Source organism: Ursus americanus, chromosome 31 (genome assembly GCF_024610735.1).
Source record: "Ursus americanus isolate L20-20 chromosome 31, mUrsAme1.1.p, whole genome shotgun sequence".
NCBI classification, from domain to species: Eukaryota; Metazoa; Chordata; class Mammalia; order Carnivora; family Ursidae; genus Ursus; species Ursus americanus.
Window position 1 is genome coordinate 5227209 of NC_142157.1, and position 15681 is coordinate 5242889.

Sequence of the window (15681 nt, forward strand, 5' to 3'; positions counted from 1 at the left end):
ATTGAATCATTTTTGCATTCCTGAGATGAACTCCACTTAGCTGATCTATGTTATTCTTTAAATGTACCATTAAATTAGGGGCGCCTGGGTGGCTCAGTCAGTTAAGCACCTGACTCTTGATTTCAGCTCAGGTCATGATCTCAGGGTTGTGGGATAGAGCCCCACATTGGCTCTGCACTCAGCGGGGAGGCTGCTTGGGATTCTCTCTCTCCCTCTTCCCTGCCCCTCCCCCCTGCATTCTCACTTGCGCGCGCGCTCTCTCTCTCAAATAAATACATCTTTTTAAAAAAGTACTATTAAATTATATTTGCAAACAGTTTATTCAAGATTTCGGCTTCCATAGTAAAAACCTAGATTCGTTTATAATTCTTTCCCAGCCTCTGGCACCAAGGCAGGTTGGTTTGGCAGCCACCACGATGAGGAACTTCTGCTACATCCTAGAGTAGTTTATTTCCAGCTGTACCCACTGTCAGAGGATAACAGGAAGAACCCCAAAATGTGAGCAAAACATCAGCTGCATTCCCTTGTTTCTGCAACTGTTCATGCTGTCTGTCTTTGTCTTGAATGCATGCTACCATAGAGTTACACACACAGAGAGAGGAGAGGAAGCAAATATTTGTGAGGTAGGAAGATATGGGATCCTGGGGAGGCCTTTGTCACACATGAATGCTTCCCATCCTCCAACCGCATGCCCTGCAAACCTGAACCTTGGACCTACAAAATTCTCCCGCCTTGAATGCACAATAGTTTGCACCTTCTTCAAACCTGGAGCTGGCTCTAGGGAATAAGCTTCTACCCAAAGCACAAAAATGTATTTTCCCAAGAGAAATAGTTTTTTCTCTCAAAAGAACTATGGTGCCAGCTATAAAGATAAGGCAAATTTTCTCCCTTAGAATAGAAGCTACAAAATATATGTGTTTTTAACAATCTTTTGAGCAGGAGACATTATTGGGGGGTATTTTGTCTACAGAAGTTATTATATTCCATATTTTTTCCATATTTTTTTACTTAACAATTTTTTACCTAAAAATTAAAAACTGTAGATAAAATACAAAATGCATACTTTATTATTTCATTGGTGCTGATGGAGTCTGCAATCTGTGGTCTTGTGAATAAACATCACCAACTAAAATTCAAATTAACGACAGAGAACCTGGCTAGCTCAGTTAGTAGAGCATGAAACACTTGATCTTGGGGTCATGAATTCAAGCCCCACCTCGGGCACAGACTTTACTTAAAAAATACATACATACATGCCTACAATTAAATTTAATGGGATCAAAGGTAAATTGAATCACTAAAATCACAGTAATGGTCTGCTTAGGCCACAGCAAAGAACAGGGTGGCTCTATCAGTCAGGAATCGCTTAAGTCTCAAGTCCTTGACTATGTTTCTGTCTCCTATCTTCAGAATGTGACCCATCAACAAGGTCACCTCAGGTCTGACTCTTCTTCAGATCCCAGCAGGGTGTCTGCAAGCCAGGGAGCAGCAGGAGGCTAAAAGGAGGTTCCTCTCTATTGAATTGGCTTCTGTTGAAGAGCTTCCATGAAGTCCCACACATACTTCCACATATATTTCCTTACCCGGAACTTAGTCACCCAGCCACATCTCTGAACATATGGGAGATGAGGAAATGTGGTCTTCTTTCTAAGATGCAATTTGGCTAGCTAAAAAAAGGGCGGGGAAGCATCTATTTTTAAGAACAAAGGGGAATGGTATTTGGTAAGTGGATGGCCATTTCTGCTACAATAACTCAATCATACTTAATGTGGTATGTAAAAACAAAGTTCTAAACTATGAAATATTTCAAATAGAAAATATCATATCTGTGTACCTAATACTCAGCAAAAGTATTTGTTTCAAAAATGTATAGGACGCAGTTCATTAGAGACACACCCTGGGCTCACCATTCCCCAGATGTAGGCACGGTGCTCATGTTCAGGCATATCCTCGCCATGCCTGTGTTGTCCTTGTCAGCTTATATATGCGCTCTTAACTATATAGTGTGATCTTATGTGTATAAGATTTATACAGATGTTGTCATAATGCTTAAAATCATTTCCAGCTTTCCTTTTTGGGAGACATGCTGTCCGCATTGATCCTTTTGGCACATATAGATATAATTCATGCATAATCTAGCACCACTTACTGAAGAGTCTATTCTTTTCTTCACTGGTTTGTAATACCACGTCTAGGTGTACCAAGTACTCAAGGATGGTTTCTAGCTCTTTTCTGTTTCATTGCTATCTCAGTCCATCTCTGCATCAGTTCCACATGGTTTTAATCCTAGTAGCTTTATATAAAGTCTTGATACCTAAAAGACAAATCTCCCTCCTTCTTCTTCTTCAAAATTACTTGGGCTGTTTTTTGCTGTATTAGTTTCCTGTTGCTCTTATAACACATTACCACAAATTTATTCTCTTACAGTTCTGGAAATCAGAAGTATAAAATCAAGGTGTCAGCAGGCTATGTTCCTTCTGTAGTCTCTAGGGAAGAATCCATTTCCTTGACGTTTTCAGCTTCCAGAAGTCTTCTGCATTCCTTGGCCCCTTCCTCTGTATTCAGTGTTAGCACAGAAACATTTGTCCATCTCTCTCCCTCCCTCTCTCTCTCTGCTTCTGTGGTCACATGGCCTTTTTTTCACTCTGACTTTCCCACTTCCTTCTTATAAGGATCCTTGTGTTTGGGCCTACCCAGATGATCCAGGATAATTTCTCCATCTCAAGATCCTTAACTTAATCACATCTGCAAAGTTTTCGGGTTTTAGGTTTCAGGTTTTCACAGGTTTCAAGCATTAAGACCTGGACATTTTGGGGAAAGCGATTATACATCAATCACATTGAAAAATTTATAATGTACTCTTAGTTTTAGGTCAATTTGCCAGTTTCTATGAAAGAAGACACCTTGTTAGGATGTTTACTGCACTAGCATATGTAAGAATTGGTATTGTTTAGAATACTGAGATTTCCCATTCATAAACATGGTTTATCTCTTTATTTAGTGCTTCTTTTGTACTCTTTAGTAAAGATCTATAATTTTTTCTGCAAAATTGTACAGTTTTTTGTTATATTTATTTCTAGGTACTGTATATACATTTTTACTATTGTAAAAAGGATTTTTTTATTATCACAGTTTCTACTTGCTTTTTGCAGGTATGTAGGAATACTACTGAATTTTAATTTATTTACCTTGTACTTAGCAACTTTACTGAATTTTCTTTCATTTCTAAAATTTTATATGAAGATTCTCTTGAATTTTGTACATAAACATTCTTCTCTGTAAATAATATGTTTTCCTATTCTTTTCTTTTTTATTATATTAGTTACCATACAGTACTTCATTAGTTTTTGATGTAGTGTTCCATGACTATTCTTTTCTTATACTATTATTGCGTTAGCTAGGTACTTCATTACAATGCCAAATAATGCCTCTAACTTTTTATTTATATGCTGGTTGCTCTTAGTACATTGTCAAGTTTTAGGAGTTCCTTTCTATTCTCGGTTTGCCCAGAGATTTGTTTTATTTTTATTTTTTAAAAGCTTTTATTTTTTGAAGTAATCTCTATACCCAAAGTGAGCCTCGAACTCAGAACTTCAAGATCAAGAAAGAGTTGCACGCTCTACTGACTAAGCCAGCCAGGTGCCCCTATTTTCTTTTCAAATTAAGAAAGGGCATTGAATCTTATCTGATGATTTTCTGCATCTAGTGAAATGATATGTTTGCTTTCTTGTTTAATATGTTTAAAGTTGTTTTTTTTTAAATTTGAGAGAGAGAGAGAGCACAGAGAGACAGTGAGAGGGAGAAGCAGACTCCCTGCTGAGCAGGGAGCCTGATGTGGGGCTCAATCCCAGGACTCTGGCATCATGACCCAGGCTGAAGGCAGATGCTTAACCAACTGAGCCACCTAGGCGCCCCTCTCGTTTAATGTGTTAATGGAATCTGTTAGCATGTATTCCTAGGATAAACCTTACTTGGTCAAACTATCATCTTTTTAATATATAGCCAATTCAGTTTACTAATATTTTATTTAGGTCTTTTGTATAACAGTTTATCAGTTAGATTAGCCTATATATTTTCTTCACTGTACTGGACTTTTCTCATTTTGCCAATGTTAGACTAATATTGTAAAGTAAGTTACTTTGATATATAGGAATTATTTAAATATTTTGGATATTACTCTTAATTACATATTACAAAAATTAGCACCCCATTTATGTTTTTTATTTCACTTAAAATAGAAATTCCTGGGCTGCCTGTGTAACTCAGTGAGTCAAGCATTTGACTCCTGATATTAGCTCAGGTCTTGATCTCAGAGTTGTGAGCTCAAGCCCCACGTGGAGCCTACTTTAAAGGAAAAAAAAAAATTCTTAATTTTAATGTCAAATGTATCAATTTTCTCTTTTCTGGTTAGTCTATTTGTGCCTTGTTTAAGGAAGCATTCACTGCGCCAAGGCAAAGGAGCTATTCTCTTATATGTTCTTCTGCAATTCAAGTCTTGGTACACCAGGAATTGACCTGCAGATACGTTGTGAGGTAGATATTGTGCTTTTCCCCATGTGAATAAGCAACTACCCAGCACCATTTGTGAAGCGTGCCTCCTTTCTTTGCTGATCTAAAACCCATCCCTGCAGCCCCAGAGGCGTGAATTTTGCTGTTGCCCTTGCAGTGACTTTTCTTTTCCTGTGTTTTGGTCAGCTTTGTGGGATTACTGATCCTTGAGCCCTCCAGGTCTTAATTACGAAAGCTTTCCTCTAGAGATGGTTTGCTTCCTTGCTCATGCTCTGCTTAATACCTGTCTGGCTCCAGAACCCAAGCCCAGCTTCCCCCACCCCACCCCAGCCACAGAGAGATGTCCCAGTAGCAATACTGCTGTCGGCCTCCACCAACCCAAGGCAAGCCCGCCCCTTCAGGATGCCACCTGCTCCAACCTGGCTTGCATTTTTTTTTCAGAGGGTGGCCCTTGGAGAGCGTGGGGGTAGATATCTCCAGGACCTAGTCGAATTGCAGTGGAGGGCTTTCAGAGCACCTAAAAGAAGTCAAGTCCAGACCACTCTCTATAAATTTATGTACATAATGTGTGTGTGTTTCTGTGTGTGTGTAATTTTTGTAAAGCCACTGGGATCATACTTCCGTGCTATATTCTTCACTTTGCTGATGTCTTGGAAAGCATTCCTTGTTGGTATGTATCATTCTTTTGTATTTTTAATATTGTAATAGTATTTAATGGCCTAGACAGCACCATACATTATTTAACTATCTGGGTACTGTATTCAAAGATCAGAGGGCCTGCAGCATTTTACAAGTCTCTAGGAGAAACAGGCAGGGTGAGATTTTAAATTTAGAAACAGAAAATAAGAAAAATAACTGCCCCAAGCTTTAACCATCAGATCTAAATATGCTGTCACTGAAAGTGATCTCTGTGTTGTCTCAGGGATGTTAGCAAATGTCTAGGGGGGCTAGGGAAGGGCCACACACCTGTTTTTTTCTGCTCTTCCATATATTTCACATCAAACACAGCTCCTCAGGCTGCATAGGTCAGAGGCTGACTTAAGGGGACCCTTTAAATTCAGGTAATTGTATGTGAAGTCAGGAGTGCAAACACACACACACACACACACACACACACACACACACACACACACGGTTATCCTTTTGGAGGATCCTTTTCCCAAATAGGGCAGAGTACCTGGAGATGGATTCCTCTCACTGCCCAGAAACCATCCTGGAAACCTAGAGGGATTTCCAGGTGCTCAAAGATCTAGGCTGCCCATTCTACACCTTTTTTGAAGGGCATCGAAAGTGCATAAACAGAGTATCCACAGATAGTTAATCAGGCCAACTATAGATATGACATGAAGCTCACACAATGACCTGTCACTGTTGCAACTGGAATGTGGGACTTCTTCTTATAGCGACTGATAAAACACAAAGCCCAATGACGATACCTTGATTGGTGAACACACGGTGTGTCTCAGTTACTGCCTTGCCAAGTGAGTTTGAAGTTTTCTCCTTAGACCGCTACAGCTAGGCATAAGTAATGTAGGTATCTCTCTCGGCACTTGCCCATGTCCAGAGGAGTCACTGCCAGTTCTGAGTCTCAAATTTACATAGTATTACTACTATTAATGCACACGTAATTTCTACTGTAGAACGGAATGTACAGAATAGGATAAAAAGCTTGATAATGTACTACCAACAATTCCGTCTTTATCATGAAACCCAGCACAACCATATGCTGTCTTACATTTTCTTATTCTGAATTGTCATCATCAAATTTTTGAATTAAGCACCAGCATTAGCAGCTATTCAAACGGGACAAAACAGCTCCATAAAAATATTTATAGAATTTCAGCAGTGAAGTTTTTGCCTTAAGTGCCAATATCTATTCCATTTCTTCTTTTTTAAACTTTATTTTTTTATATTTAATTTTTAAAAAATTTTTATTATGTTCAGTTAGCCAGCATATAGTACATCATTAGATTTTGATGTAGTGTTCAATGATTCATTAGCTGCGTATAACACCCAGTGCTCATCACCACATGTGCCTTCCTTAATACCCATCACCCGGTTTAGCCATTCCCCCCACCTGCCTCCCCTCTGCAACCCTCAGTTTGGTTCCCGGAGTCCAGAGTCTCTCATGGTTTGTCTTCCTCTCTGATTTCGTCCCATTCAGATTTCCCTCCCTTCCCCTGTGGTCCTCTGTGCTACTGCTTATGTTCCACATATAAGTGAAACCATATGATAATTGTCTTTCTCTGCTTGAGTTATTTCACTTAGCATAATCCCCTCCAGTTCCCTCCATGTGGATGCAAATGGTGGGTACTCATTCTTTCTGATGTGTTAAGGTACTTCAGAGTCCATTGCAGGGTGAGGGGGTGAGGGGAGCAAGGGTGGATGGATTGATGGATTTTTAGTTTAATGTTCTATTGATAGAAACCAAGCGTCTCAGGACCAGATTAACAGAAGTGACAATTAAGCTTTGCAGAAACAGAGGCAGTGTTTACCCCACTAATCCCCAACATCTTGTATAGGTGTAAGGTCCTTTGATTTAGATAAGCCTTCGATTATAAGCAAATCCTTGAGGGGTGACTATGATATCAGTAAAATCATAACACTTTTTAAAAATGTATGTTTAATGACCTCGTAGTCTCAATAACAATGGATCTTTTCATTTCTGAGTACAGTCTTCATTCCTAAGTACCTTATTGTGTAAAATATCCTCAATCAAGGATGTAATATTTCTTTTTTATTATTTAAATTGAAGTTAGTTAACATATTAGTTTCAGGAGTAGAAATTAGTGATTCATCACTTACATATAACCCCCAGTGCTCATCACAACAAGTGCCCTCCTTAATGCCCATCACCCACCTAGCCTGTCCCCCTACCTACCTCCCCTCCTGCAATCCTGTTTGTTCTCTATAGTTAAGAGTCTCTTATTGTTCGCCTACATTTTTATCTTATTTTATTTTTCCTTCCCTTCCCCTATGTTCATCTGTTTTGTTTCTTAAATTCCACGTATGAGTGAACTCATACGGTATTTTTCTTTCTCTTATTTCACTTAGCATAATACACTCTAGTTCCAGCCATATTGTTGCAAAAGGCAAGATTTCATTCTTTTTGATTGCAGAGTAATATTCCACTGTGTGTGTGTGTGTGTGTGTGTGTGTGTGTGTGTGTATACACACATCTTCTTCACCCATTCATCAGTTGATGGACATTTGTGCTCTTTCCATAATTTGGTTATTGTTGATAGTGCTGCTGTAAACATTGGGGTGCATGTGTCCCTTCAACTCAGCATTTTTGTATCCTTTGGATAAATCCTAGTAGTGCAATTCCTGGGTTGTAGTGTAGTTCTATTTTCAACTTTTTGAGGGACTTCCATACTGTTCTTCAGAGTGGCTACACCAGTTTGCATTCCCACCAACGGTGCAAAAGTGTTCCCCTTTCTCCACATCTTCGCCAACATCTGTTGTTTCTTGAGTTGTTAATTTTAGCCGTTCTAACAGGTGTGAGGTGACATCTCATTGTGGTTTTGATTCGTCTTTCCCCAATGATGGGTAATATTGAGCATCTTTTCATGTGTCTGTTAGCCATCTGGATGTCTTCTTTGGAAAAGTGTCTATTCATGTTTTCTGCCCATTTCTTGACTGGATTATTTATTTTTTGGGTGTTGAGTTTGATAAGTTCTTTATAGATTTTGGATATTAACCGTTTATCGGATGTCATTTGCAACTATCTTCTCCCATTCTGTCAGTTGACTTAGTTTTTTTGATTGTTTTCTTCAAAACTTGAAGTCCCAATAGTTCATTTTTGCTTTTGTTTCCCTTGCCTCCAGAGACATGTCTAGTAAGAAGTGGCTGCAGCCAAGGTCAAAGAGGTTGCTGCCTGTGTTCTCCTCTAGGATTTTGATGGTTTCCTGTCTTACATTTAGGTGTTTCATCCATTTTGAGTTTATTTTTGTGTATGGTTTAAGAAAGTGGTCCAGTTTCATTCTCCTGCATGTTGTTTACCGATTTTCCTAACACCATTTGTTGGAGAGACTGTGATTTTTCCATTGGATATTCTTTCCTGCTTTGTTGAAGATTAGTTGACCATGAAGTTGTGGGTCCATTTCTGAACTCTCTATTCTGTTCCATTGACCTGTTTTTGTGCCAGTATCATATCGTCTTGATAATTAGAGCTTTGTAATACAGCTTGAAGCCCAGAATTGTAATGCCTCCTGCTTTTTCTTTTTCAACATTACTGTGGTTGTTCAGAGTCTTTTGTGGTTTCATACAAATTTTAGAATTGTTTGTTCTAGCTCTGTGAAAAATGCTGGTGTAATTTTGATAGGGATTGCATTGAATGTGTAGATTGTTTTGAGTAATATAAACATTTTAACAATATTTATTCTTCCAATCCATGAGCATGGAATGTTTTTCCATTTCTTTGTGGCTTCTTCGATTTCTTTCATAAGTGTTCTATAGTTTTCAATGTATAGATCTTTTATCATTATGGTTAGGTTTATTTCTAGGTATCTTATGGTTTTTGGTGCAATTGTAAATGAGATTAATTCCTTGATTTTTCTTTCTGCTGCTTCATTACTGGTGTATAGAAATGTAACAGAGTTCTGTACATTGATTTTATATCCTGCAACTTTGCTGAATTCATGTATCAGTTTTAGCAATTTTCTGGTGGAGTCCTTCAGGTTTTCTATATAAAGTATCATGTCGTCTGCGAATATTGAAAGTTTGACTTCTTCCTTACCGATTTGGATGCCTTGTATTTCTTTTTGTTGTCTGATTGCTGTGGCTAGGACTTCCAGGACTAAGTTGAACAGCAGTGGTGAGAGTAGACATCCCAGTCGTGTTCCTGACCTTAGGGGAAAAGCTCTCAGTTTTTCCCCATTGAGGATGATATTAACTGTATGTTAATATGTAATAGTTTTGATTTCTTTTTCTTCTCACATAGCCTACATGCTTTCTAAAGAAATTTAAAAATCAGGGGCGCCTGGGTGGCACAGCAGTTAAGCGTCTGCCTTCGGCTCAGGGCGTGATCCCGGTGTTATGGGATCGAGCCCCACATCAGGCTCCTCTGCTATGAGCCTGCTTCTTCCTCTCCCACTCCCCCTGCTTGTGTTCCCTCTCTCGCTGGCTGTCTCTATCTCTGTCAAATAAATAAATAAAATCTTTAAAATAAATAAATAAATAAATAAATAAAATCTTTAAAAAAAAGAAATATAAAAATCAAAATCTTCTATTTTGATTTCAATCTTCAACTTCAACTAGAATTCTTTTCTAGTTATTATGACATTTCCAGGCACGTCAGGTTACAAAACATACTTAACCATTTTTGTATCACAGCAAAGAAAATAAAACCAAATTAGTTGGCTACCTTAACAATTTTGAGGGCGGAAATGTTCTAAATCTGGATCATGATGATGACCGTAAACTTGGCAAATTTGCTAAAAATCATTGAATTGTACACTTAAACAGGTGAGTTTTATGGTATGTAAATTATACCTCAATAAAGTTACATGCAACAAGTTAGTTGCAATGCTTCCTATGACCACAGAATGTCAGCAAAGTCAGCTATGAAGGATTTTTCTATAAACCTAATTTTCCAAGGAGAACACCAGCAACCACTAGATGTAGCTGTCTTTCACTACAGAAATGCCTTTGTTCTGACTCTCAGGTGCCTGAAGTTATCAAGAACCCGTCAGGCATCAGGAACAGGGAAACATTTTCAAATATTGGTTTATGCAGATCTACAATGATCCAAGCTATCGAATCGTTTTATCCATGGTATATACAATAAATAAAACTAATCTCATGCTACAATAGTTTTCAATAAGCAACCAGAAGTTCATTCTTACTGAAAATATTAAAATCATTTAAAACTAGTTTTGGACTACTTACAGATTCTAGTAAACATATTATGTAAACTTTGATTTTTATGACTATTTTTACATTTTTAACAATTTACATTTAAAAGTATGATTTTAAAAATTTTGATCTATGGGGCACCTGGGTGGCTCAGCTGGTGGAGCGTCTGACTTGATTTCAGCACAGGTCATGATCTCAGGGTTATGATATGGAACCCCGTATCGGGCTCCATGCTCAACAGAGGGTCTGCTTGAAATTCTCTCTCTCTCTCCCTTTGCCCTCCCCACCACCGCTTGTAGGAGCTCTCTATCTTAAATAAATAAATCTAAAAAAACTTTTTTAAAATCTAAGTCCCCTTAAGTTAGACAAATTAACTAGTGAACTTTTCAAGTGACTAGGTTAACATTAAAAAATCTTTTAAAAGGAGGACAGTCTCTCTTGTTACTTCTTTAGTTCTTTTGAAAACATAAAATGCAGTGGATTATAGGAAGGTAAACCTTCTAATACACGTTGAAAACCACAACCATTTCTGGGCTGGTGATACTTCCTCTTACTCAGTGCAGCCCTGTTATGATTAAGAAGGGTGGAGGATGCTTGTGAGCTGGAAATATTCTCTCAGTCACATTTTGAGCGTATTTGCAAGTAAGTGAAATAATGTTTGTCCAAATAAAGTCTTCATGTGTCAAAATATTAACCTAGGTTTCCCAAATCAAAATAGATGCCCTGTTTTCATTATGAGGTCAGTTTCAGTCTAAGAGCTTTTTGCTTCTGAATTCTGGTTAATATTTAAAGCAATTTGAATGACAATTTCTTGGACTAATGATTTGAGTACCAGGAATCCAGAAACTGCCCACAGGGATAAGAAAAAATAGGACATGATGAAATGTTACTTAATTTTTCTCAGAAATTTGAGGGTCAACAGTTTTCTTCACAGAATCTACCAAATGTCAAGGTCAAAGTAGAGGAAACTGAGGTTAAGTGACAGGTTAAGTGATGTGGCCAAGGTGACACTGGTAGTTAATGGAAAAGTGAGGTCTAGAACCAGGTCTTGTGGCTCACAGCCCTAGGTCCTTGATTAAAACACGCATCCATTATTCATTCTACACTTTATATTATCTGTAATACCGGGGGTTTTCGTTGTTTCTATAGTTCTTTTTATCCAGGATGGATTTGAAAAAAAACAGATGACTGCTTGGTCCAAGAGCTATAAAATATTCATGAGACAGTGATGTTTGGGATGATAAATGTTTTGGAAGAAACATTCAAGTAATTAGTTATGGTGAAAATATCTTAGGACTGAGAACGACACATGGAATCCTACTGTGCTTTGGTGAATGAAGTCTGCTCCAGCCATGGAAGGGCTCCCCTAGCCGTTCTGCAAAGCCTCCACGACAACCCAGTCTTCCTTACTACCATTACACTGGGAGCTCTGGTTACTAAATACTGGTCTGCCCACACTTCTCCCCGTGCCCCCCCCCCCCCCCCCCCGCCTGCCAAACTGCATGATCCTGTAAGTATTTCTGGAGCAAGAGCAACCAGGCATTTAATGACGTCAGTCATGTCTCCTGATGAGGAAGATTAATGGGTCAGGCATGTCATGTACTCTTTATAAAAGAGATCTATGTTCTACCCTTCAGGGTCTAAACTCCAACAAAATCCAGCTGGGTAGTATCAATTCAGACATCTGAATAAAAGGATAAATGAAACCATGCAAGTAATACAGATCCACACGTGCCTGCAGAGACAAAATTACCCTGCCTAAAAGCTTAACCTTTGTGGCATCAAATGTATTTTCATTTTAACACTGATGGTTAGGTGAGTTAAAAGATTGTGAGAATTCTGGCTGACCAAAGTAGCACGTATGCGTGTGTGTATTAAACTTTTTGTATGTGTATTGATTTTTAAACAAATTCATATTTGGAAATGGATTAATGTTCTAAAATTTGGAATTTCTAACATTCTGTTATTATTCATAATTTCATGTATCACACCAAAAGTCCTTGAATTTAAATTGTTCAAAGGAATATTATTAGTGTCACTAAACTCTAAGCAATTGCCAAATATTATCAGTGCCTTAATCTCCAATTACATATTTTTTTTGATCTTTCAAACTAAGATAACAAAACAAATGGTGGTCTTGGCATCTACTAAGCAACAGGATATGCTATATATATTTTTTAAACTTGGAAATACCGCTGCTCTCCCACGGTGGATGAAAGACGCATTTTTCTCAGTGTTATCAATAACTTCTAGTGATATGGTCATGCCTCTCTGATCCTCCTAAGCCCCAGAGTCTGATAACAGGTTGAGATAAGAATTAAAATGCTATCCATGGCCACAACTGAATGACACCCACAGGTAGTATAGGGGGGCAAAACTCTTTGACCTTGGTCTCATTTTCCATTGTGTTCTAACCACCTAATGTAACTAATTATAAGCAATTAAAGCAAAATCAGCTATTTTACTGCAAAGTGATTCATTTTAAAATCACTCATTTACTAAACATATGACCTGGAAGCAATTTATAAGATTCCTATATCCAATAGCTCCTTCTTTTTGCAAGTGACTGTGTATCTGTGTACTCGGCGCAGATCTGTACTCATACGGCTTCTTGTCAAATTATTGCCCCTCCTCCCATACTAACTTACCCAAGACTTCCCAGAGTGCTATGAACATAATTCATGAAACTAGATGGGAGAAAACCTTTACCTTCTACCCTCAAGGGATTTTGACATGTACTTGGAGAGCTCATGGCAGAAAATATCACCCATCAGTTTTGAAGTCTTCATAGACTAAGAATGTTTAAAAGAAAAGGAGGAGTTACAGAACTGGCCCATAGATCATGTCGGGCTGTGGCTTGACACCAAGGTGTCTTGTAGGCTCAGTAAATATTGGATGGGTGCAGCCATCCATGACTTAGGGGAACACTGGACAAGGCCTGACCCCAGACAGTGTTCTCCAGCATTAGTGTGCTTCAGAAACAGGAGAGGAATGGGTTAAAAATAGAAATACTCAGACTTACTAAAATTCCAGATATATGGAATGCCAAACAGAATCAACGTATGGGTACAGTCATGTTATCCTCTATCTAAAAAGCCCATTTTCATGAAGAGCTTCCTTATTTAGGCTACTTATTTCCTCAAAAGTGTACCAATAGTTACTGGGTTTTAAAAGGTTAGAATTTAAAAATCGAAGTCAAGCCTGACACTGGCCTGCCATGAGTCAGGGCTTTTCAGAGCTCCCCAAGCACTAACAGCAAGGCTTGTGTCTGTGTTCCAGAGACTACTGACCACATGTCAGATGTCCTCACAGTGGTAGGCCGCGACAGATCGGCAGGGTCCCTGTGTCCTCCCACTGTTTCAAGGAGACCAGCTGGAGTTTTCTACGGTAAGTGGTGGGGCTTCCACCTATTCAGACCACAGGGGCAAATGCTTTCTCAGAAAGCTGTGTTTTCGCCAGAGCTGACGGGAAGTCCAGTCCACAGGAAAATAGAGGCCTCGTGGTAACAGATTACTACACTAGTTAAGAGGTCTGAGTTACTGCTAGCCTCTTCATTGTCAATAGCCATGAATACTTCAGTAAGTCAACCTGAAAAGTGGTTTCCTTGTCTATAAAATTAAAGGATAAATTACAGTTGATCCTTGAACAACACAAGGGTTGAGGTGCCGACAACTCCCTCCCCACAGTCGAAAATCCACATATAACTCTTTTCACTCCCCCAAAACTTTAATAGCCTACTGCTGACCGGGAGCCATAATGATAATAAAGTCAATTAATATATATGTTATATATTGTATACTGAGCTAGAGAAAAGAAAATGTTAAGAAAATCATGAGAGAATACATTTACAGTACCGTACCATGAAAAATCTGTGTGTAAGTGGACCCATGCAGTTCAAACTTACGTTGTTCAAGAGTCAACTACATACTTTCAGGACTTCTTTTCCCTTGACGATTCTTCTTCAAAGTGTACAAGTGTAGCTTTGATACGCCAACAGCTAGTCCTTAAACCAGTCATTTTCTCCCGAACAGCATCAGGGATTTTAGAAACCAGAGAGAAACTAATACATGCTTCCGCTCACGAGAAAAGGACGGGCTTGGATATTCCTAGATCTCACCACTTGGAGCCACAGAACTCCTTTCAGCAGGCCACCATCTGCTCGGCCACCATGCACTTCTCTTGGTCCCTTTCCGGCCTTTGGTCGAGGTTAGGTCAGAGTCCCAGGAGAGAGGCTTCGGGCCCCTTGCCGGGTTCTGCTCTTGGTCCTGAGCTCTACCAGCTATGTGACCTTGGGCAAGTTACTTGACCTTGTCTCCACGCCTGTTTCTTCATCTGCCAACTGGGGATGATAATAAAAGCACCACCATTTGCTGGGTTATGAAATTAAATGTGGTAAGCCCTATACGGCACATTGTTTGGTGCTGGCCGACTAGGCACTCAGTTCATGAGGGCAGTTTGTTTTGATTACAGCTGTGTGGTTATAGCATCCATAGAACTTAGCATGAAACCGGAGAAAGCCCATGAAGTCACGATGGCGCCACCGCCACTGGCCCTCTCTCCTTCTGGACTTATCCTTACTAATGCAGCCTCGCTTGTTGACTTGAAGGAGTGAATGAACATGCCGGCTCCCTGTATCTCTTTCCAGAAAGTCCAGATCACACAGCTCTGAAGATGGGACAGTAATGTAAGGAAGCAGGGGATCTGATCAATGAATTAAAGAGATCTCCTTCACATCAAAGAAACTGGTAGCTGCGGCTGCCCTCCGAGGAAGTGGCTTCGAGTCAGGGACAGGAAACTGACTTTATATGCCTTTGTATCTTTTGAATTTTGAACCTCAAGTATGTGTTACCTATATTAAAAAATATTTTTAACATGCTAATTTTTTAAAAGTAAAAAGACAATTTGGAACTTCAAATCAAGTTTACCCCATTCCCCTCCTGAGAGCTGGGGAGCCAAAAGCCCAGCCTCACGTGCCCTTCGGAGCTTCTGAGAGCCCATGGCTGCGGCCTTGCCCCGCGCGCCCACAACTGGAAGGGTTTGGGCAGAAGCCATGGGAGCGGGGACGCGGGAAGGTTCAGGATTATTTCAGGTTTTGACTGGTTTCTGCACAAGGGAACCAAAGGAATTCGTACTACAGATTTAGAGCAGGGCTTTTGCTCTGATTCTATTCTACTGCCCCGGGAAGGCAAAGGCCAGAATTAAAAGAAAGAACAGAGAGAGAAGGAAGCGTGTGCATGCGCGAGTGCGCTTGTGTGCAGTCCGAATAACCCATGCTGGCCCAGCTTTTCCATGCTTTTTTCCCAAATATTTTTCTAG